Source organism: Acomys minous (genome assembly GCF_964271855.1).
Source record: "Acomys minous genome assembly, chromosome: 9".
In the NCBI taxonomy this organism is placed as follows: domain Eukaryota; kingdom Metazoa; phylum Chordata; class Mammalia; order Rodentia; family Muridae; genus Acomys; species Acomys minous.
The window spans coordinates 106,006,128-106,030,097 of NC_140490.1; the positions used below are offsets into that span (position 1 = coordinate 106,006,128).

Sequence of the window (23,970 nt, forward strand, 5' to 3'; positions counted from 1 at the left end):
TGGATGGACTCTTCCCTTACAACACTGAAGTAAATGGTGGATAACTGAAGCCAAAAAAACATATCATTAATTTCCCACACTTGAAAAGAGACAAGAATGTTGAAATATATTTTCCCAAGTTGACCTAAAATATCTGAGCATCACAATTGGTCTGGAAGCAACAACAACAACAACAACAACAACAAAAGACACAAAGTTGGCTGTGGGTTGGGAGTGGGACAGGGACGAAGCTGAAAAGAGAGGAGGGAACTAACAGTGAATAGGATGAAAATGTATGCTACTGTCTAAGGACCAATAGGAATTAATTAATTGACTGATTACCTAATTAAGAGACAAACAGCAGCACTTGGGACAGAGGATTAAAAGTGAAGAATGAATGAGAAAAAAAGAGGAGAGACAATGCTGTCAATGAAGCTAGAGGCTGTAATTTATCATGTAACACGGTACTCACCAGCACACACACCTGATGATTAGCGTACAGACAATTGTCGTTAAACCCTTAAAGACGATGAGACAATAATTAATAAGCCAAGAATTTCTCATTTAAATAGATTTCTCTTCTGTGTATTGAAATAAATTATTAGTTAAAATGGCCTACCGAGTATTTAAACTTCATTTGACTAGAAATACCAGCAACACAAAGATGAAACATTGATGAAAATGTCGAAAATCTATAGTTAGATTGACTCACAGGCTAAATGATTTTGCAGTTAACCTTCACTTGATTATTTTATTACAGTCTTCACAATTAATTCATTTCATAAATACATTTGCCATACACACAAACACACATACACACACACACACACACACACACACACACACACACATCATGTGCTGGCTCGAGCTGAAACAAGCATTGCTGTGGTCTATGAATATTAGAATGCAAGTTATTATACCTACCCGAGCATAAATGCACGTTCCCATTACTCCTTGTGCTCCTCTGAATATATGCTGAGTTCAAAGTGGTGGAAAAGTTAAAAAAGATTCTTAACTAGAGCGGTGCTTATATTTCTAGTGGGGAGAAAAACAAACACTAGTATAATAAGATGCCAAGTGATGAGAAACTGAGGAGAACTTATCTACGTCTATCCATCTCTCATTTGTCTCTCATCCATATATCTGTCTATTTGGAGGTGAGGTCAGAGCACAACTTAGAGGAGATTCTATGTTCCTTCTACCATCTGTATTCAAGAGATGGAATTCAATGGCAGCAAAAGCTTTATTTTAATGGTATTGATATCTCATTTTTTTCCCAAATGCAAAAATAAGATACAGTACTAAATTTATTTCTCAGAGGAATTATGTCAGGCGAACATAGAAAACAAATACCAACTGGAACCCCAAAGCAGCAGCTTTTACTATGCATCCAATTTTCTTTACAAACAATGCACCTACAGCCAGCATTTGAAGCTAGTGTAATAATGTACACCACACTCCAAACAATAAAATAAGTTTCTCTGCCCCAAACAATCATCAAGTTCTTTCCACCCCTTTTCATTCACAATTTCTTTTTTCTAAATTTTTTTATTAATTTATTCTTGTTACATCTCAATGGTTATCCCATCCCTTGTATCCTCCCATTCTTCCCTCCCTCCCATTTTCCCCTTATTCCCCTCCCCTATGACTGTTCCTGAGGGGGATTTCCTCCCCCTGTATATGCTCATAGGGTATCAAGTCTCTTCTTGGTAACCTGCTGTCCTTCCTCATTCACAATATCTACTCAAGCCTGTTCAGAACACACCAGGACAAGTAAGCTGAACTCACCAGCACTGGCTTGTGTGTGTGAACAAGTCCAATTGAGTCCTTACCATGAACTATTGGCGATCATATGTTTCCTTTGTGATGTGTAACTATTGAACATCACTGTGCAATTTCCCCACCAGTTAGATGATTATATGAACTTATAAATGAAAAGGTGAATTATCTCATCATTTCTGAAAGATAGAAAAAATAAGAACAGCATTGTTAAGAAATCCTGAATCTAAGAAAATTATTGATTCTGTGTATAGAAAGAATTTATACTGCAGTCAGTATAAAAGTTCAGAGAGAGTTCACCCATCTAGAGTCACACTGTATTTGGTTTTCAGCACAATACAAAACAGTGTCATACAGTAGAGATGCTGGCTGCTAAACGTGGATCCTAAATTACTCCATGGAAGTTTGTATAAAATTTCATCTTGCAACTTTAATGACTATACATATTATATTTGTCTCTAAGTGGCTATAAAACACCCTTAATATTTTAATCCAAGAATATTTGAAAATATTCCACTTTCGTAAAAAGTTCCATGACTACATAGAACTTGTTTCCTTTTTCTTTGTAAAATACAAACTCCACAATCATATATTATATGATATGAAATATATACTAAATTTATGTTACTAGAAATATATGTTTAGAAGAATTTTATGTTTTTATTTGTTAAAAATAATTAAAAATATTAGCTTAAAGTGATAAATACTAATCTCTACATGTATGTGTTGTGTGTATATATATACTGTGTGTGTGTTTACGTATGAATTAGGCTTGCATGTGCCACAGTGCATTTATGAAGTTCTAACGATAACCTCTGGTGTTCATCCTCACGTTCTACCTTATTAAAGCCAGGGTCTTCTTTCTTGATACTGTGTATGCCAGGATATCTTGCTGGAAAGTTTCTGTGGAATCCCCTGTCTTCAACACTTATTCTCTCTCTAGAAATAATAGGATAGCTGATCTGTACTACCTACTTGAAGCTTTATATGTATTCAGGGATTTTGAACTCAGTCCATTTCCTTATAGACCAAATACTTTTAGATGCTAAGCCATATCTTCAAGTTCTGGTCTCTCTATTTTCAATAATGCAATAGATACATATAACAGTTTTGAGTTGATGTTTTCTGTTTATTTGAAAACTCACTACATTGGTATCTTAAATACTTTTCATTGGAGGTTGGTCTGATGATATGTGTATTCTGATGCTAAATACTGGCTTCCAAGATATAGTTGCTGCCCAGATGAGCACATTCTCACCTGTCCTTCTTGTAAACCTTGCCTAACAAACTATTCCTATTTGACCAATACAAAGCTGAACTGTGGGAAAGGTCAGAGGAAGGTAGGCTTGGAAAAGGTTCTCATCTCTGGAGGTACAGAGTGTTCATGGGTGTGGAAGCAGACAGGTGTAGCATGAAGAAGGAAGCAGGGTCACCACAATAGGATAATGTGGAGAAGAACAAATGGCTGGATAGGTGTGGATGGTGGAAAATGGCCCAGATGAAGAACGTTACCAAGTATTTTAGAATTATGAATGAAAGGTCACCCAAGTAGAAAATTATTAGAGCAGATACCATGATACGAGGGCTTAGGGTAAGGATAGTTCAGGAGATATCTGCATGTCCCAGGTGAAATAAGGCTATTCTAAAAATCTATGATGTCTCTGTGCCTTTATAGATTATAATATCATGTTAGATGATACCTATAATAATTGTAAGTTTTGATAAGATTTATTAGATATTTTATAATTATATAATAACTTTTGGAATAACTTAGGATACATTTTAAGTCTCAGTAGATTAAATGTTCCTGCTGTAACTTTACCAGTATTTTTCTTTTTGTTTTGTTTTGTTTTGTTTTACTATAATTGTTTTTTATTAATTTATTCTTTTTACATCTCAATGGTTATCCCATCCCTTGTATCCTCCCATTCCTCCCTCCCTCCCATATTCCCCTTACTACCCTCCCTTTTGACTGTGCCTGAGGGGGACTTCCTCAGTGTTTTTCAACCTGTGGGTCACAACCCCTTTGGGGGCACATATCAGATATTCTGCATATCACATATTTACATTATAATTTATAATAGTGGCAAAGTTGCAATCTTAAAGTAGCAACAAAGTAATGTTATGGTTGGGGGTCACCACAACATGAAAAACTGCATTAAATGTCACAGCACTAGGAAAGATGAGAACCACTGTTTTATACTTTCAGATGATCCCTTTAAAATCAACATAGGTTAGCTTAATTAATGCATCTCCATAAAATAAATGTAGTAAGGCTATTGTAAGTAATCTAGACATGGTCAAGTACACCTCACTATAAGTCCATTATTCCACAGAAGAGCTTTGCAAGAATGTAAACAATTGATATCCAAGCGAGGATGTGGAGAGAGAGGAACACTCCTTCACTGCTGATGAGAATGCAAAATAGTACAACCACTTTGGAAATCTATCTGGCACTATCTCAGAAAACTGGGAATAGGGCTTCCTCAAGACCCAGCTATTCCCCTTCTTGGAATATACCCAGAAGATGCACCAGCATACAACAAGGACATATGCTCAACCATGTTCATAGATGCTTTCTTCATAATAGCCAGAACATGGAAACAGCATAAGTGTTCCTCAGTAGAAGAATGGATAAAAAATCTGTGGTTACATTTACCCTATGGAATACTACTCAGCTATTAAAAACAAGGAATTCCCGAAATTTGTGGACAAACGCATTGAACTAGAAATGATCATAATGAGTGTGTTAACCCAGAAGCAGAAAAACTCAAATGGTATATACTCAATGATAAGTAGATACTAGCCCAAGGGGCATGTCCGATGAAAGTCTTGACCTACCAGGAAATTGGGACAGATGTGAGGACATCCTTTTGGGACTCTAGGTGAGGGAAGTATGGGAGAATGGGGAAATAGAAGGATCCAGAGGGTCCTAGAAACCTACAAGAAGAACATTATGATGGGCAGATCCTGGGCCCATGGGTTCTGCACAAACTATGGCACCAACCAAGGACAATACATGCATTAAAGATTGAACCCCTACTCATATCTAGCCAAGGGACAGGACATTCTTCACAGTTGAGTCAAGAGTGGGGACTGACTTTCACATGAACTCCTTAATTGGGAGGCCCAGTGGCACTCAGGGGAAGGATAGCAGGCGACCAAGAAGAGAATTTATACCCTATGGTCATGTACAGAGGGAGGAGGCCCCCCTCAGTCATAGGGGAGGGGAATAGGGTGAAAGTGGGATGGAGGGAAGAATAGGAGGATACAAGGGACAGGATAACAATTGAGATGTAATATGAATGAATTAATAAATAAATAAATTTTAAAAAATAATTGATATCCAAATAAAGTGATCAAGCAATGTATCATCTAAATGTCAAAACGTCGTGGCAGTAAATGGAAGTACAGTTAGCTAATCATTCTGTTTGTTAAATGTAATAAACCTGGGTTTCCTCAGTTTTAAAAACAAATGATCTTTGATCACCCAAACTTTGTAAACCTTTTCAATCCTATATCTTAGGAATTAAGACAAGGAAAGAGACAGAAGCATTATTTTTATGTTCTCATGAGTTTTAGTGAAGGCTAGCAGGAGAATGAATCCGTTCTTTAAATCAGCAATTCTCAGCCTGTGGGTCACAACCCCTCCAGGTATTGCATGTCAGCAACGAACATGTGAGGCTTTGCCTTTAATTTCATTAAGAAGACAAACTATTTGATATATAGAAATAAGTAGTACAACCTACTGAAATGGGTCTTCTCTAGGAAAGCACTGTGATTGTTTTTTATTGTTGCTTTAATAAATACCTGAGAAAATAACTTAATATAGGAAACTTACTTTGTCTCTTGATTTCAGACACGTGAGGAGGCAGTTGCCTGGTTACAGCGCTTTAGGACTGGTGTGAAGCTGGGCAGCATGGCAGCCCAGCTTAGGGCAGACAGGAAACAGTGAATACACGACAGGGAAACAGAGGCATTATCCCAGTAAACTGGTTCTTTCATGTAGTCTCAACCTTTAATTTTTCTGACTCTTTCCAAAGTGTAATCAGTTTTGAATACTTCAATATATTAATTCATGTTGCCCAAGATCTAGCCACTTCACTACCATAAAGTGCTTTAATCAAGCTTCAAGTCAACTTCTTCATATTAGGTCAACTTTCTACAGTCCCATCACTTCCGAATAATTTGTTCAAATTTTTAATTCATAAAATTTTTAGTACATTCTTGGGACTTTATGCCATGCTTGACTTCCTTCAAACATCTTTATCTGATGATATCAGGCTTTGTTTAACAAACTCTGTCTTTATTGTATGCAAAATGCACGAATGATATCTCTACTGCAATAAGAACCAGCCCTTGGTGCCAGGTGTTTGGTTATTCTCTTTTAGAGACGATATAGATACATGTTTGCCTCAAATTTAAGGCTTCAGGTCAGTAGTACCTTTACTGCCTATGTGAAGATTGCAGTCTAATAGAGAGTGGACAATTAAAGGATTATGCAGTTACTCAATAATGATAATAAATACCAAAATAAAAAGCAGATAATTCTTTTTTATTTAAATAATTTATTTAGACTACTTCCGAATTGTGATACTTGAATCTTCCCATTCCTTACCCCTTTCACCCTATTCCTCTGCCCTAAACCTCTGTCAGAGGGGGATCTTCGTCCCTACCATATGATCACAGCCTATCAGGTCTCATCCTGGTAGCCTGTTTCCCCTTCCTCTGAGTGCCATCAGGCCTCCTCACCAAAGGGAAATGGTCAAATAGGTCAAATGACAAAACCAGAGTTCATGTCAGAGGCAGTCCCTGCTCTCCACACAACTGTGGAGAATGTGCTGTCCGGTGGCTAGATCTGAATACGGGGTCTAGGTTTACCGCATGCATTGTCCTTGGTGGGTACAACAGTTTGTGCAGAGCCCCCTGGGTCCAGATCCGCCAGCATTCATGGTCTTCTTGTAGGGTTCCTGGTCCCTCTGGGTTCTTCTATTTCCCTATTCTCCCATACCTCTATCATCTGGAGTCACAATTGCAAGTCCCATCATCTGTCCCAATCCCCCGCTGACTGAAGACTCTCAGAGGACATCCATGTTGGGCTAGTCGCCAATTATAAGTGAGTATATACCAGGTGTATCTTTCTGGGTCTGGGTTAACTCACTCAGGATGACAATTTCTAGTTCCATTCACTGGCCTGCAAATTTCAAGACTTCCTTCTTTTTAATAGCTGTGTAGTATTCCATAGTGTAAATGTACCACAGTTCCTTTATCCAGTCTTTGACTGAGGGACATCTAAGTTGTTTCTAGATTCTGGCTATTATGAATAAGGCTGCTATGAATATAGTTGAGCCAATGTCCCCATTGTGTGGTGAAGCATCTTTTTGGGTATATTCCAAGGAGTGGAATAGCTGGGTCATGAGGCAGCCCTATTCCCAATTTTATGAAAGAGCACCAGACTAATATCCAAAATGGTTGTACAAGTTTGCACTACCACTAGCAATGAAAGAGTGTTCAACTTTCTCCACATCTTTGCCAGCATGTGCTATCACTTGAGTTTTTCATCTTAGCCATTCTGAGGGGTGTAAGATGAGAATTCTTATGTGAATAGAAATTTGGAGCTCATTGGGGAAAGGAGAAGTGTAGGGTGGGAGATCAGTATGATTTTCAGAGTAAAAAACTTGGAGGAGAAGCCAAGCGAACTGACTAGAAGAAGCAAATTGCATCTCAGCTTCCTGGAAGAGACAGAATACCAATTGGGCCCCCTGGAGAAAACTTCTAACATATATAGTTGCATGCAATATGCTCTGCTTCCAGCTTTGGTTATCTGTCACACATGCAGGAATGAGCTTCAGTGATGTGAGAAATTCCCCCACCATTATCCCAGTAAACAACCCCAATAAAGTACATTAGCTCACCAAGGGTTTTCTGTACTTTGGTTGGTCATCAGGTGAGTGAGTTCTGTGTGTGTGTGTGTGTGTGTGTGTGTGTGTGTGTGTGTGTGTGCATGTGTTGTGTCTTTCTGGAAAAGTCTGTTACAAAGTAAGATTGTAATGCAGAAATAGATAAAACATGTAAGAACACAGTGGGTAATTTTATTCACCAGTTAAAAGGTAAGGAAAAGAAGGTAGAAAACCAAAAGATGATACTCCTTTGATTAATGAATCTCTACATTTTCAACAGTTTAAAGTTTCAAGATGAATGCTTAAAAGCCAGACTTATTTAATGAATATTTTTGCGTACATCATTTTCCCATGAAATGAGAAAAGAAAAATGTGTTTATGTACTCCAACAGCCAGATAATTTGGCATGTCTTATGAACTAATGTTTAGCATCTTTAATAAATTGTCTCAGAATCTAGACTAAAATCAAACAAAAATTTAAAACATCCATTTGAGTTAACCAAAATTTTCTTTAAGTCTATAAATATCAGGAGTTACAAAACAGAATGCATTAGTATTCCAACAATCTTTTCTCTAACTAACAATTTTGTGCTGTTTTATGGACCACATACAAAGTTACATATTTAAAGTATGTATTAAACTGTTGCTCATGAAAATTATCAAATTTCCATTCCAATTCTGAAAGCCAGTGTACGGTCTTCCTCTGCTTAATTGTTTTTCCCCTTCACAGTAATAGATCAAATTGCAACTATCATCTTATGGGTGAGATTCAAAGAAAGATGTACTACCCTGAGATGAGTTTGTACAGAGAAACACAGAGGGAAATTTTAGTTACAAATGAAGAATGGTAAATAAGAAGTCCATGTCAAACCATATGCAATGCAGACCTATAAGCCTTTGTTGCTTACTTGTAGAACAAACAAAAATAAGGAAACAACTTAGTCTTGGAGGCTTCTTTTATCATGAGAAGTTTCTGAAGTAGATTCTTCTACAATTTTTTCTGGTAGTAGAACAAACCTCTCAGATGACTGCCCATTATTGCAACTATTACAACTATTATCATATATGAGGCCAAATATGTGTAATTTTAATGAAACTCTCAATTTACCAGTAATAATATACAGCGTGCACTTCTTTACAACCCGATTTTAAGGTAAATAAGTATATTGTTATCCAAGTAATGATATCTATTACAGAGAGTTATAGCAAAACCAAGGACAAAATTTTAAGCCATGAAAAAATAGAACAAGCCCACTTCCAGTCCACTTTGTCCAGTCATATATAACACTCGTCCACTCTTTTGTAAGACATACTGAGTGGACAGCAGGGAACCCTACTACACAATGGTGCATGTAGTCCTCAAAGTGTGCCATATTATTTTATGCCTGATACTGTAAACACAGTCAAAGCCCAGGGCCAGGAAATTCATACACTCAAAAGGAGAACACATTGATATTGTTTTGTTAAATGGTCACATTGTCAAACCGCCTGCTTATATCTGTAGATTTGTGCTTCTTCCAAGCTCTCTCAGAGAAGTTTCTTATTGCAGGAGGTGGTCATTAACACAGAAATTATTGTTCAAAGTGTTGCAAATAACTTACTAATAATACTCAGTCATAGATGTGACATCTATACAACCACTCCACCCAGGCTAAGGGGGGATGGGAAGGAGTGCTAGGAAATGTCGTCTTTTAAACATAACATAGCTGTTGAACATGTGAACTTACAGAATCAGTGGCTATTTATACAAGCCTATACAAGACCCATGTTAAGAATGAGCCAGTTCAAACTCACACATAGAGAGATGAAGATCTCATGAGACCCAAGCCCTAGCTACAGAGCCTTGTGCAGAGGATGGCTTTTCAAGATGATTTATATGGCCCGGTGGACCACATGGATCCAGTGTATTCTATATCCATATACTTATGGGAAAAATAATTGGACGCAGTGTGTTAAAATAAATAAGTATTATGTAAAGAGAACATAAAATTGGGAAGGAGATGAGAGTAGTTGAGTGAATAGAAAAGGAGTAGATATTATCAAGATATATTATAAATATCTAAAAAATATTCAAAGAATGAGTAAAAATAAAAACAGATTGCTGTCTAGCTTGATATGTGGGCATACCACTTTAATTCACTAGACTGAGGTAGGAACATTTCTAATTGAAGGCCAACCTGAGATAAAAGAAAAAAATGAGTCTGTCTCAAAAAGCCAGAAAAATGCTGACTAAATAAGACTCCTAGCAACAGGGGATATTGAAACTGAAGTGGCCACATCCTGTAGCCAGGTAGGACTTCCAGTGGAGGGATGGGCACACCAACCCACCCACAAAACTCTCGATCCAAAATTTACCTAGCCTACAAGATGTGCAGGATTAAAAGATGGAACAAAGATCAAAGGAATGGCCAACCAAAGACTGGTTCAACTTGAGACCTCCCCCATGGGAGAGACCCAACCCCTGACATTATTAATGATACTCTGATATCGTTGCAGACAGGAACCTAGCATAAACTGTCATCTTTGAAGCTTCATCCAACACACAATAGAAACAGAAGCAGAGACCCACAACCAAACATTAGGCAGAACTCAGAGAGTCTTGCGGAAGAGTTAGAGGAAGGATCAACGGAGATGAGGAGGTTGAGTACACTACAAGAGGACCTACACAACCAAGGAACCTGGGGCCCAGGGGGCTCATAGATTGAAACACCAACCAAAGAATATGCATGGACTGACCCTAGGCCCCTTCCACAGATGAAGCTGATGAGCAACTTGGCCCTCAAGTTGCTCCTTTAACAATTGGAACAGGGACTGCGTATGGCTTAGACTCTATTGCCTCCCTCTGGACCTCATTTTCATAGCAGAGCTGCCCCAGGGAAAGAGGAGGCACTGTGTCCTGAAGTGACCTAATGTGCCTGGGTGGGTTGGTACAGGGCGATGGTAATGGGGGAAATGGGTGAGACAAAGAAGAGACGAGGGAATGGGGTTGCGACTGGGATGTAAAATGAACAAACAAATGAATTAATTAAAAATAAACATAGGCTTATTAATAGTAAAATATAGTAAAATTACCTGAAAGCTGTTTTCCACGCTGTTGTAAATCACTAGTACACTATTAAAAACTTAAAGCAGAAAGTACTTGTTTGGAGCTTAATTACCAAAGGTGATGGGAGATTTTTGATTTCGGATTCTACTGGGTCCTTTGTTCAAGCTATATAAAGCATTTCTTACAGCCAGCGTTTTTATTAGACCCCAGATTCTATAGCTTGGTGATTGCTTTCCTTAAGCCTTCAGCCCTCCCTACCAACAAGCTGACCTGAAATTGAATTTATTAACTCTAAGAAAAGAGTGTTTTTTAATAATGTTTAGAAATACTTCTATAAGTCAAAATAGCAGAGATTTAAGCTCTCCACGCAAAAATAGATTTTTCACAGTATCTGAGGTGGAGAAGTCTTCATATTAATTGTTGATACTAACTTTTCCAATAATATGCATTCTTTTTCTATGTATACATAACACTAGCTTTGCTCCGATAAGTCCTCCAATTGGTGCTGCAACTTAAAATTAAAAGTCGGAAAAAAAAATTTCAAGGTTGGTCAACAGAAAAGAGGTACTCACCTGCCTCTTCTAGTGAATTTATGAAACAAGAAGTGACCCTTTCCCAGGTAAATGAAAGACCAGGATGCATGTTTTTTAATTTATTATAATTTATTCAGATTACATCCCAATTGTTATCCCCTCACTTGTATCTTCCCACTCCCGTGCTCCTGCCCTCTTCTGCCCTACAGTTGCAGCAAGGACAGCAAGAGGAGGCAGAAGACTGTATTCAAATGGGTCACTATGGGATTCATTAGTAGCCACAGATTCATAGAAAAGGGACAGAAACAGAAATGTGCAAAGTTAATTCTGTATAAAGTTGAGCCAGGGGCAGAATAACCTACAAAACAAAATGAACTACTCACTCCCAACCTGAAGGCTGCTAGGTGTACACACGAATAAAAATACAATAAGAATTTACAAGAGACACTTTCCCTCAGCTTGAGGATGTTAAAATTTCTAGGAATTAAAAATAAGTCATATTTGAAACATTATTAAAGATGAATAATATTTACATGTCCTAGATGAAATGACATTTTATTCTTATTCAACTTAGGAAAGGGTAGGTGTATTTACTTGGGGGATGGTTATATTTAAACTTACAGCAACAATCTTAATTCTCTACTCAAAAAGTATTATAACTAATAATATATAAATTTCTATTGCATGTTGTGAAGTACCTACTTGTTTCATATACCACTGACCAAAAAATTCAATGCACCCCAGAACCACAGAACGCAACAAAACCAATGGTTTTCTTTGAGTGTTGTAAAGAATGTCTTGCCTGGATATGGGTCTTTGAATGAACCAATCAACAACCCTACAGGAAAGCCAAAAGAAGAAACAAGGAGCTGCAGACTTTAGCATAGCCACTGTCACTGCAGAGTCTACCTTGTACTTTCTTGTCAGTCTGCTTCTTGAGCTCCCCACTACCTTGTCTCACCACTTCCTTTTCCCTGGCCACTTTCTCTGCAAGCTGTAAATAATGCATTTTTCATGATTTTGTTGTTGTTGTACTTATTGCCTGACCTACATAATCAGACCTAACCTGTAGTCAGGACTTTCTTAGCAAATGGTTATTTTTAGATTTGGCCACATGTAGAAAGACTTTAAGTACAAATTATAAACCAGAACAAGTGAATCACAACAGATGCTCATAAATTGTTATATGTTAATCGTCAAGAGTAAAAAAATACCAGGATTAAAATTGGCATGCATGTGAAGAGAAGTCCCTAAGTTTCTTTTGATTGCTGATTTTACATCCCATCTTGTATAGAGCCTCTGTTTTCAGACTTCACCAAGCACTAAATTTCTCTGGAGGGATTGTGGAAACAGGTCTCTGGGCTCTGCCACTAGGCTTTCGGAATCAGTGTACCTGGGCTGAATTTTTTAACATGTTCCCATGTGGTTCTGAAGTTGCTGGCTTCGAGGATACATTGAGTACCACTAATATAATGGAAAATGTTTTTCAATGATGAAATAAAATGGAAACGAATATTTAATGCTATGAAAATATTTTCTATCCATGCTCAGTTCATGTGCACTGTGTATGTGTGTGTATGTATCATTTAGATCTCTTGCCTGTCAATAAATATGAAATATTAAGTTATATAGTTTACTGTTACTTTTATATACCCTACAGAATGAAAACTAAGTCCAAGCTAATGAGATTTCAGTAACGTGGAGGACATTAATTCCAAGAAAGTAGATTTGTCTATGAAGACTAATTGGCTGGTTAAATGTAATGATGTGGAAAAGCTGGACTGTAAGAGATCCAGAGACTCGAACCTTGTCTTGGATATACCTACCAATGTGTTTTAATCTTGCCTTGATTGACAACTTTGTCCTGTAAAACTATAAAACTTTATGTTACTGTTCCCACATTGACACATGAGTTGGAGTCACCTAAATCTGTGTTCCTAGGCCATGGTGACTCAAAGATGAAGTACTCCAAATTTACCTAATAAATGAATTGAAAGACACAGTTATTTTGAAAGTAAACAAATTATGCAAAAACAGAGTAAAGTTTTCCTAAGTGAAAATGTTGTATAGAGTTATGCTTTTAGGAGTCCGGAAGAACCAGGGAACCTATGTAGGACTGACCCAGCCCCTCTGCATAGATGTTGCAGTTGTGTAGTTTGGTCTTCCTGTGGGACTCCTAACACTTTACCATCTTTTGAGACTCTTTTCATCATACTGGGCTGCCTCATCCAGCCTTAATATTTGGGTGGGGGGATTCCTAGTTTTATTACAACTGTATATGTGATCTTTGGTTGATAGTTATAGGAGACCTGCCATTTTCTGAACAGAAAAAGAGGAGGAGTGGCAGGACAGACGTAAGGTGTGGGGAGGGACCTGGAATAGAGGAGCAAGGGGAAGAGCTGTTGGGATGTAAAAAAGTAATAATTATTTTAAAAGTCAACCGGAGATCCACCACAAAGTGTGATATTTCTTCAGCAAAGCTTTTGTTTGTGTGTCAGTCATGAAGAGAGCAGATGACGGGACTCACCAGGATATCAGAAAATACTAAGTAGTGACAGGGGTGAAATTATGTTTAAGGGTGGAATTATATGGACTTAAGGTAGAAACAACAGAAAAAGATATAACAGGGTTCATATGGATACAGAGGGGGAAAAAGTCAAAAGAAAGGAAAAATCATTCAGGGGAATAATACATTTTGCTTTATTTAGGATGGACTAGAATTTAACAATTCAAAGAAACTGTGTAATTGATAATTAGAAATTGAATCTTCAGTGGTAATTAAAATTCTATATTTTTTATACTTTCTGGGTTTAATTTTGTACCAAGGGACCTGCAGGCCGGCTAGTTCCTGCATACAGCATAAGCTAATCATTCTTAGTTTTGCTTAAACAAATGCTCAAGAGTGACTTCTTTCTACCTTTATTAGTTTGCTTGGTATTTCTTCTCTTAGGTTTCATTCTTGATCTCCTGAAATGACTGAAACTTTATAAGTACTATGAAAAAAACTTTTCCAGTATATTTTACTAAAGCAAAAGAAGGTGGTAATTATAGACACACTGATCTACTGCCTGGGAAAAGACCTAAAACAGAGATGATTTACTCTGATGGTCATTGGCTATAAAAGCCAGCTCACGAATATCTCTATGACACAAAATTCACAGAACACTTATATACCAAACTAATAGCGTTTCAACAACTCGACTCTTATGACCTTTGCACAACTCACAGATCAGGTGCTTCCAGGTATGTAAACTTTCTACTGTTAAACCTGACCCCTAACTCAGTATTGTCATGCCCATAAATGTCAGAGGCAGGGGCAGTTTTCTATACTTACATACAAAATTCTGAAGTCAGCATTTTGTTCCAGAGATGTGGAAAAACTGAGTAAGTAATACCAAGGCAATATCTGATTTGCATTTTTACTCTGAGCTATGTACGTGATGGATTGGGAAGGGGGATGAAATCTACATTTATCCCACAAAGACCCTGAGAGGCTAAGTACAGCATGAAGTCTCTGTCCTCCACGTCACTGGCCACATTTATTCTGTTAGATGCTAAAAGAAGAAACGCCCACAATAAAAGTCTTAAACTCAGTCCCACCCAGTGTATATTATTTTTGTGAAAGATTTAGGTTCAGGAGTTTAGGTTAAGGAGTAAATAGTCAGATATCCACATTAAGTACTCATCAATATCAGAAAGAAAAGAAGACAAAACTAAACTGCTGAAAATTCCTTTTCCACTTTAGACATAGAAACAGGATGGGAAGGAGGGCTGCCAATCACTAAAGTGAAAAGGAGAGAATATTTTTACTTTAGAGGTTTAGGAAATCTGCTGGACAGGTGGTAAAAGAGTCCAGTGACTAACATAGTACTAATTACAGCATAAATCAACCCTCTTTAATTAAATATCAAGACATGATCCAATTGGCGTATCTAACGAATAAACCTCTGGTGCATTGAGGAGAGAAACGAAAATCCAATCCTCAAACACAAGAATACATTTTTGTTCATGATTTCATGATCTCTCTTGTAACTACAAAAAAATCTAAAGCCAATCTCTTTCTAGAAAATATCAGGTTTTATAATTGTGAAATATATTAAAACTATCTGTTTTAAAAGATTCTTTATTTGGTACAGTTGGGCACTGTCACAGCTGTGAATATTATACATTGTTGAATACTTAAATATTTTTTTTTATTTTTAGTATAAAAGTTTTTTGTGGTACTGGTGTCTACTGTGTCCAAATAAGGGAGCCAAAGAATCCTGACAAAAAGGGATATATGTAATGATATCACATGAAAAGTATGGCACAGAATTTTCTGGGTCACCGATAACTTCTTTTTGCATATTATATCCATAAAACCTAGGATTTATTCCTACATTACGACACAATGACGAATATCCATTGTAGCATAGAAAAGTGGAGGGAAAAATGAATGAAACAAAAAGGATCAAATTTACAGCGAAAGGCAGACAGAAACTCTTAAAATACTCCAAGTTCAAGAGAGCTAATAATAGAGGGCAAAAAGTCCACAGAGAAGCAAGAAGCCAGTGAATATCTTGATGCATGGTCCAGGGAAGTGACACCATTTTAGCAATGCCTATATCAAGAAGTCGGGGGGGAAATCTTTGAATCCTTGCTATAGGAAACACTGGAGAGAGCATTTATTAAATGTAGCCACCTAGCTATAAGGAATCCCAAAAGGGCAGTAACATTTAGTGAGTATTTTCTGTTCTGCTTCTTATAATGGATGCCTTAGGAGCACAATCTCTGTATTTCTCATAAAACCTTATGAAGTAGGAAACTGAATAAGAGTAATGCAGTGCTATTTAAATTTCATTAACAGGGGAGCATGCAGCGGTTTCCCCAAGGCAGCAGACCAGGAAGGTAAAGGCTAGGCAGGAGTTACAGGATAGACAAAGATGATGTCTGTGCTCGGGGTGGGGGATGCTGGCCGTGGAGCGAGGGTCTGGGAGGAAAGGGTGACAGGAAAATGCCTGGTGCCCAGAAAGAATATGTCACATTCAAGCAATTTGAAGGTCTTTTATCTAAATTCAGGGGAGAAAATATAAAATATGGATTCTCAATGTCCTACAGAATATTGCATTTAAAGATGTTTTTATTGTTCTGAGAATTCTTTGACAACAAGACAGGTTAACACTTGGCAACACACAGCTTACCCCAGAGAAGATGATGAGCATCAAAGAACTTCCTTATAGAGATGGCTTCAAGTGTGGCAAACCAGCCCCTGGGCAAAATGTCCTTGTCTTGGCTACAGACAGATTTCCGCCTAAAAAGAGGCAAGCCTGGATGCAGGCAGAGTCGATGGACAAACTCTGCCAAGACAGGGTAAGTAAGTCCTCAACAGTTCCTGCCTCACAAATGTGTCTGTCAGATATATTGGACCAGAGGGCTGAAGATGATTGGATGACTGCTCGGGAAGCAAACTGCCTCTGTCATTTTTTTTTTTCTTTTTTCACTTGTGCTGCTAACCTGCACTTCCTGTTTACTCAGGTAATTAAGCTTTATTACTTCTCAAGTCACTGATAGGGTTGAAAACCAGTTAGTTTAGTTTTACAATTAAGCTTAGTTCTTTAGGAGTAAAGATGCTTTGAAGTCTAATAGATGCTTTAAGTTGATAGAGATGAGATATGATATATATTGATTTTAATTCAGAATTTAGACTCACCAAAATAAGAAAGATGTTATCTTCAAGGCTGCCAAATATAAATAGCCAAAACATTTTGATTCTAACATTTATATAATTCCTGACTGTTTCGTGGTTCTTCTTGCTGAGGGTAGTTTATTGTATATATATGTAATAATATAAACGGATATGTAAAAACACTTGGTTTCTTGTATGACATAAGAGAATAGTGTTAACCTGTCTGTTATTTTTTGCATAGTTGTTTTTGCAACAGTTGTTAGAATAGTAAAAAAAAAAAAATCAGACCTGTGTTTTAATCATTTTGGTCTTATAGTGAAGAAGCATCTGTAGAGGCAAAAGGGTCAGAATAGAAGTAGAAAGTGTTTTATGAGGTTAACTGAGTGGTCCAGTGGAGAGGGTCACATAATAAGTAGAGGTAGTGGGCAGGACACAGAATCAAATTGGTGATGTAGTTAGTTTTTAAAAAAATGAAAACACTTAATAATTTGTTACATTTAGAAAATGAGTCAGCATTTGAATTCAGGTCTGATTACTATGTATCTGGCTTGTGTACCTGATTGTATAAAGATGGTTTTTACTGAATTAGAGAGCTGCCCCATTGGAAAAGTGAGGTAATGACATGAGTTTGGGGTTGGCTGGTTTTTTTTTTAAAAGCACCATTTAAAACACATCAGGAGAACTACGGAGGAGGTCGTGACTGTCAGAGAGCACAGCAAAGGAAACATCTGTGCCGAAGATACAGATAGATCAAGCTGCACATAAGTGATAAGTGATCCCTTGTGGATTTTATGATCTGAGAAAAATGTGTCTAAATACTACATCATTTTATTTATGGAAATTCCATAGTCTCTGTCCTCAGAACTGTATCATGCTGCAGTAAGAGAACCTAAGCTTTGAGGGTTTTTTTTTGTCCCCATTTTTTGCCTTCAGAATAAAATGTGGTATAATATATCTTCTTAATTCAATTAAGAAGTGGTTATATTCTCAAGTTCTACCCTATTAAAATAAGTAATTTCTATTTTAGCCAAATTATGTGAGGTTCTTCTCCTAAATTTATATCTTTGTCCTCCACCTGTTTATTTTATCTTGCTTTGCAAAACCAAATTTTAATTCCATTTTATAATAACAAACCTCCTGACCCATGAAATCATTGACATTACTAGGTCAAGTGGTGACATTTTAAATCTGAAAAAAAAAAAAACCTCTTATAGACAGCAATTATATTCAACCAAGTTAAAAATATATTTGTGAAGAAATAAGTACTACTCTGTGATAAACTTTGAAGTTAAGATCTAAAGACTGATAACTTCGAAATGAGAAATAAGAGCGTGTGAAATAGAATAAAAATGTCACCAGCAAGATGGTAAAAGCACAGAAGAGGTATCCAAAAATTACAGGGCTATCAGAAAGAAATAAGAAAATTTTGATATGTTGCAGAGTGAGACTCAGATTGAAGAAGTGAGCAAAGGCTGTTCCTTTCTGCACAATTACCAAGCCAATCTATATTCCTTTAGTCAGGGCACTGAATTTTTCAGACCCTCACTAATGCATAGCATGAACTTGGAGAGGCTTACAAAGACTTTGGAAAATACACTAAGTCAATAACAGTTAGGGAAAGGTAAACAGAATGGCTATTTGTCGGCATTGTAACGGGAGGGAGCATGCACATAGTCTAGCATCTGCGGATCAGAAGTGAGGGCAAGTTAACTAATTTGGAATTAGTTAATGTTGGGTATGCGTTCCTTGTTGGCAGAAATCTCTAAATTCAGATAAAAAAAAAAAGATGTAAAGTCACTTGTGTAAGCAAGGGTGCAGTGAAGACACACATCTTGCAGACCTGTGGGTGGGAAGAAGGTTTTTGTTGTATTTGTAAGAGAAAACAGTCAGATAGATGCCTCTGGGGAATCCAAACCAACCACTGATACCTCTGGGGCAGAGAGAAGGGAAGAGTGGCAAAGGCCAGTCTAGGAAGCAGAGAGAAGGGCAGGAACATGGAAAAACCTCCCAAGCTAGAAAGATAAACCAGTAGCTGCAAGGTTCTAGCAGATCTGTGAACTAGAGCATCCTAGAAATTTAGAGTAGTGGGATTTAAATATTCAATGTGACTAGGGACCAGAGGAGCCTGGAGGTTAGCATCAGTGCCAACACACTAGGCTCTCTAAATGTGTCTCCCAAAGCAACAGTTGTGAGCTGGTATCTCTGGCAAACTCTACAGTGACACTATGCTCCTTATCAGCCAATCAGTGATCAGGATTACATTTTGAGGATTAGGAGTGATAGTGTGCTTCAATTCCCATTAAGACACTAAAATGGCATAATGTCTTATTGTGGCTTATTAGGTGTTTTGGGTAAAAAGGATACTCAGTAATGGAAGTAAAAATGGAGCTAAAATTAATATTGGAATAATAATGATTAATTGGATGGTGAATCCAATGTTCCCACCACTTCTTCTACCTGCTTCTTACCGAACAGTAGCATTGATTCTTGAATTCTCCAGGATGGACCCTTTCAATAATTTATCTGAGGTGATTAGATAAGAGAAATTAGAAATGAGAAAACAAATAAATTAAGACTTTTTACAGTGTTAGGAAAAATCTCAGCATTTACATTTACTAGTTGTTTAATATGTGAAGATACTGCTTACTGAATCATGGAGATTATTTCACTGATATCCAATGAGAATTTCATGGCCTACCTTCATTTGGGGCTAAGTGAGGCACACACAGAGCTGACCCAAATGTCTGCCAGACAGGAGCATTATATGATACATCTGAACTTATACATCACAAGAAATCATACATTGACAATTACTACACGATGCAGATTCTTTTCCTCTATTATATGTTTGTTTTTTAAAAAAATTATAAAATTTAAATATATTTTGACCATATTCTTACCCAAGTCCTTTCAGATGATTTTTGTCTCCCAATTATACCACTGAAATGTCTTACAAGTATTATTAGACATGATGCTGACTAAAAGGAAAAATGATCACATTCCATACCTAAAACCTTAATTTTCTCATATTTCATGTGGTAAGTCTATTCAGGCAGAGTATTCATTCTAAAATATGTCATAATAAAAACAACAATTTGTTTAAACAGTTACCTGCAATCTTTTCTATTTGCTTAAAATTTTGTTTTAATCTTCATAAAACCCTAAGACAAAGGAAAAATGGTAATTAATTAATTACTTTGAATTGAGTTCTCTATCAAACCCTATAAACTTTCTAATGGAAGTGTGGCTTATTTTTGATATTCATTTTATTTTTAATTTATTTAGCACAATTTATTCACATTACATTCTGATTGTTATCCCCTAGCTTTTATCTTCCAGTTCCCACCCTCCCCTCCTCCACCCTATTCCCCTCTCCTAAACCTCTGACGTGGGGGGGGGGGGGCTCATCCCCCCACCATCTGATCACAGTCCATCAGGTCTCATCCTAATAGCCTGCATCCCCTTCCTCTGTGTGCCCAAAGGCTGCCCCACCAAGGGGCAGTGATCAAGTCACAGGGGCCAGAGTTTGTGTCAGATGCAGTCTCCTCTCTCCCCTCTCTCCATGCTTTAAACACATTTGTCATTTCCACCGGGTATGCCTTCAATAAGTGAATGCTAATAATATTTCCCATTATCTTTGTGTTTAGGAAAAGGGTGACATACTGTCATCTTCTGTGTCCTCTTAGTGTCCAGAGCTCCTGCTGTGCTACAGTGCATGCGTGCATGCTAACTGCAGAGTGGGATCACTTTTGGTTTACCTCCTGGGTTAATGGGTCTTCAGACTTCACTTAGAACTGCATTTCCAGACCATCATAACTTTTAAATGTTCTTCCATGCTGACAGTTTAATGTTTAAATAAGCAAGGAGTTAACTTACCTTTAACTCCTAACCCTTAGAACCTGTCTCTTGGAGCTATAAAGTTGACATTTCAGCAACTTTGTGTGTGTGTGTGTGTGTGTGTGTGTGTGTGTGTGTGTGTGTGTGTGTGTGTGTGTGTGATGTGTGTGTGTGTGATGTGTCTTTCGAACTTACACATGGTATGATGTCAAAAACAGCTGTCCTTGTTTACATTAAAGGCCTCTCAAAACAGTTTTCTTTGTGACATCTGTAATCCCATTTGTGCAGAAAAGAACACAAACAAATTGACCTTTTCTTTCTTTTCATCTCTAGCATTCTCTTTCTTTCCTTTTTATGTTTTTTCTCATTCTGTTTTCCCCCTTTTCTTCCTGTTTTCCTACTCATCTGCAGTACTTGAGCATAAGTCTAGCTGCTGTTCAAACAGGAGTCTAAGGCTGCATCTGCCTTCGTTCCTGTGAGACTTCATGCACATACATCAGCAGTGAAATGTCATATATTTTATGCTTAACCAATTGGAGGTCAAAGAACTAAATCATAGCACTCATGAAAGTAAAATGTTGTGCTTCCCAATTGTCATCACGTCGGGAGCCTCTCACCTCCAATTACCAGCGTGACCTTCAGAACTGAACTGACCACTTTCCAGTGAAATTTATTGCAATTGTCATACTACAGTGCAGAGTAAGAAATGGCATGGGTGAAATATCTGAAGACAGTAAAAAAGATTTACTCTAGCATCAAACAATTTTACATTCAATGTTCTGCTTTGTTTACTTCCTTTACTCTTTTTAAATGTTGTCTCCATTTAAGGGTCATTTACAAAATTATACCATTGCTTAAATGTGTAGATATTTAAGAATTCTTAATATAGAATCATATGCCTCAGTATGTCTTATGGAATACTACTACATATGATGCATTAATATTTAAAATTTTTATTAATATGAGAGAGAAGGGATGCTTATAAATTCTAAGTTAATGATCAGTGTTCCACAAATACTAATGGTGACTTATGCAATCCATCCAGAAGATGGAAAATAATAATCAAATTTGCTACTGGATAGCACTTAAGTTCTTTCTGTGTGATTTCCTGTTTCCATTCCCAAACACTTAGGATTTCTTGAGAAAGCCAGCAACTGTTTAATTACAGGAGATGGGGCAGAGGTCACGATTGCACTGTCATTTAAATATACCCACTTCTGTGAACACAGTGTGTTGTAGGAGCCTGAGACTCACCAACTCTTGTCTACTGCTTTTATTTGCAAAGGAGGAAAATTAAGCCCAGAGATGTAGCAGCCACAGACTAAGGTCCAAAGGAGCCTCTGATTTCCTGATCAGTCTACTACTCTACTCCTTATGGCTATATCACATTTCTATGATTGGCTCATTTATTTTAGGAAAGGGATGAGAGGACAATACCAAAGACCTTATGGCCCACAATGACACCTTACACAGAAAGCCAAATACTATGTTGAGAAACATATATTGCAAAATCTCTATTGATTTTAATTTTGTTAGTATTTTTAAATAAAAGTTATATTATAAAGTCCTCTAGGAAACAGAAACCAAGGAAAGGGTAATGAGATAGTCTAGGGTGCTACAGGAAGAAATAATTTGTTTTAGAATTATATTTTACATAAGTGGAAGAAAAATATGCTCACTGTATTAAAACATAAAATTAGATAAATACATGGGTTCAGGTTTTTGTTTTTAGTTTTTAGTTTGTTTATTGGTTGGTTGGTTGGTTGGTTTCGTTTTGTTTGAAGCTAGGTTTCTCTGTGTACCCTGGCTGTCTTGGATTTGTCCTGGCTGTCTGTTGAATAGGCTGAACTTGACCTCACCGAGATCTGCCTGCCTCCACCTCCTGACTGCATCACTACTCACACCTATAAGGAGTCAGTTTTAGAGTCCCTCATTGCCTTTCAAATCTTTCCAATAAATTTGGTTAACCATCTTTATAGCTTTGTATCTCTGCAAAACATTTGCTAAATGCTTTAGTGAACAAATAAAAAGACTAAAAAATTAACTCACTAATTCAACAAAAGATTAAAATGCAAAAACTAGATCTGTGAGGGGCCAATATAAAAACAAAAATGATGGGTTTTAGTCCAACTCTAGAAGTAATTATATTAAGTGTAAACATCAAGGCTTTATAATAAATAAAAGAGCTATTAATCTATTGAAATGAATTTAAACTATATGTTGCTTTAAAAGGTCATATCTAAAATGAAAAGTAGAGACATTTTGAGCTTTGGAAACACACAAATGATTAAATTTGTATAGGGAGTAAACTGTGTTATAACAAAAAGAAATTGTAAGACAAAACTTACTAGAGATTGATATAGGCATGTAGCAAAAATAAATGTTCAAATATTTAGAAACATATAATACATTTCAATTTGAGTGCATGTAATAACATACCTGCTATGGCAGTGGTTCTCAGTTTTCCTTACGCTGAGCTACTTTAATAGTTAGTCATGTTGTAGTGACCCCTAACCATAAAATTTATTTTTATTGCTATTTCATAACACTAGCATTCTTACTTTTAGGAATATTAATGTGCATACCTGTGATATGAGATATCTAATGTGTGATCCCTATGAAATGTCATTAGACCCAATAGGATCTTGACCCACAGGTTGCAAAGCACCACTCTGTGGGCAACAAACAAAACCCAAATGTTCAGGAATATGATCACTAATGTATAAATATCCTATTATGTAAATCTCATCCTCATAGTTGACAGCGGGAGAAGTGCAGAATCTTCAGCAAAGGTGTGGACTGTTGAAATGGCTTGATTAAAATAAGAACTAGTGTATACACCATAACTGCTATGAGTTCATGCATGCACATGCCCAGATATGCACACCCACCCCCTCTGGCACTTGTGCTCTTTCTGGTTCCCTCCTTTGAAATGATGACTGAGTCTTGAAGTTGTCTGCTCTCAATGTCCCTCTTGGTGCTGAGCATGACCTTGGTGTCTTATTCTCTGTGCCTTGGCCAGCTATAGATCTGTGTTGAAACATTCAATTTGGTTGAACTTTTTAGCTTTTTGGTAATAGCGAAAAAAAAAGAAAAAAGAAAAAAGATTGGCATAATATTTTCTCTTTTTGTGAAAAAAATACCTTGTTGATTCAGACACAGGAGACAGTAGACCACTTTTCACATTCTGCTTGTTGGATTTTCACTTTTACAAAATTCTGTAAATCTCAG

General features: G+C 37.0%; 1 long non-coding RNA gene across 1 annotated transcript; it reads right to left on the reverse strand.

Moving 5' to 3' along the window:
- Nucleotides 1–935: 935 nt before the first annotated feature.
- On the reverse strand, nucleotides 936–23,970 carry LOC311605285. The gene is made up of 5 exons (XR_014781880.1): nucleotides 23,883–23,970; nucleotides 20,014–20,063; nucleotides 19,371–19,425; nucleotides 1,812–1,937; nucleotides 936–1,014 (listed from the first exon to the last, which is right to left on the reverse strand). It is a non-coding gene; the product is annotated as an uncharacterized lncRNA (long non-coding RNA).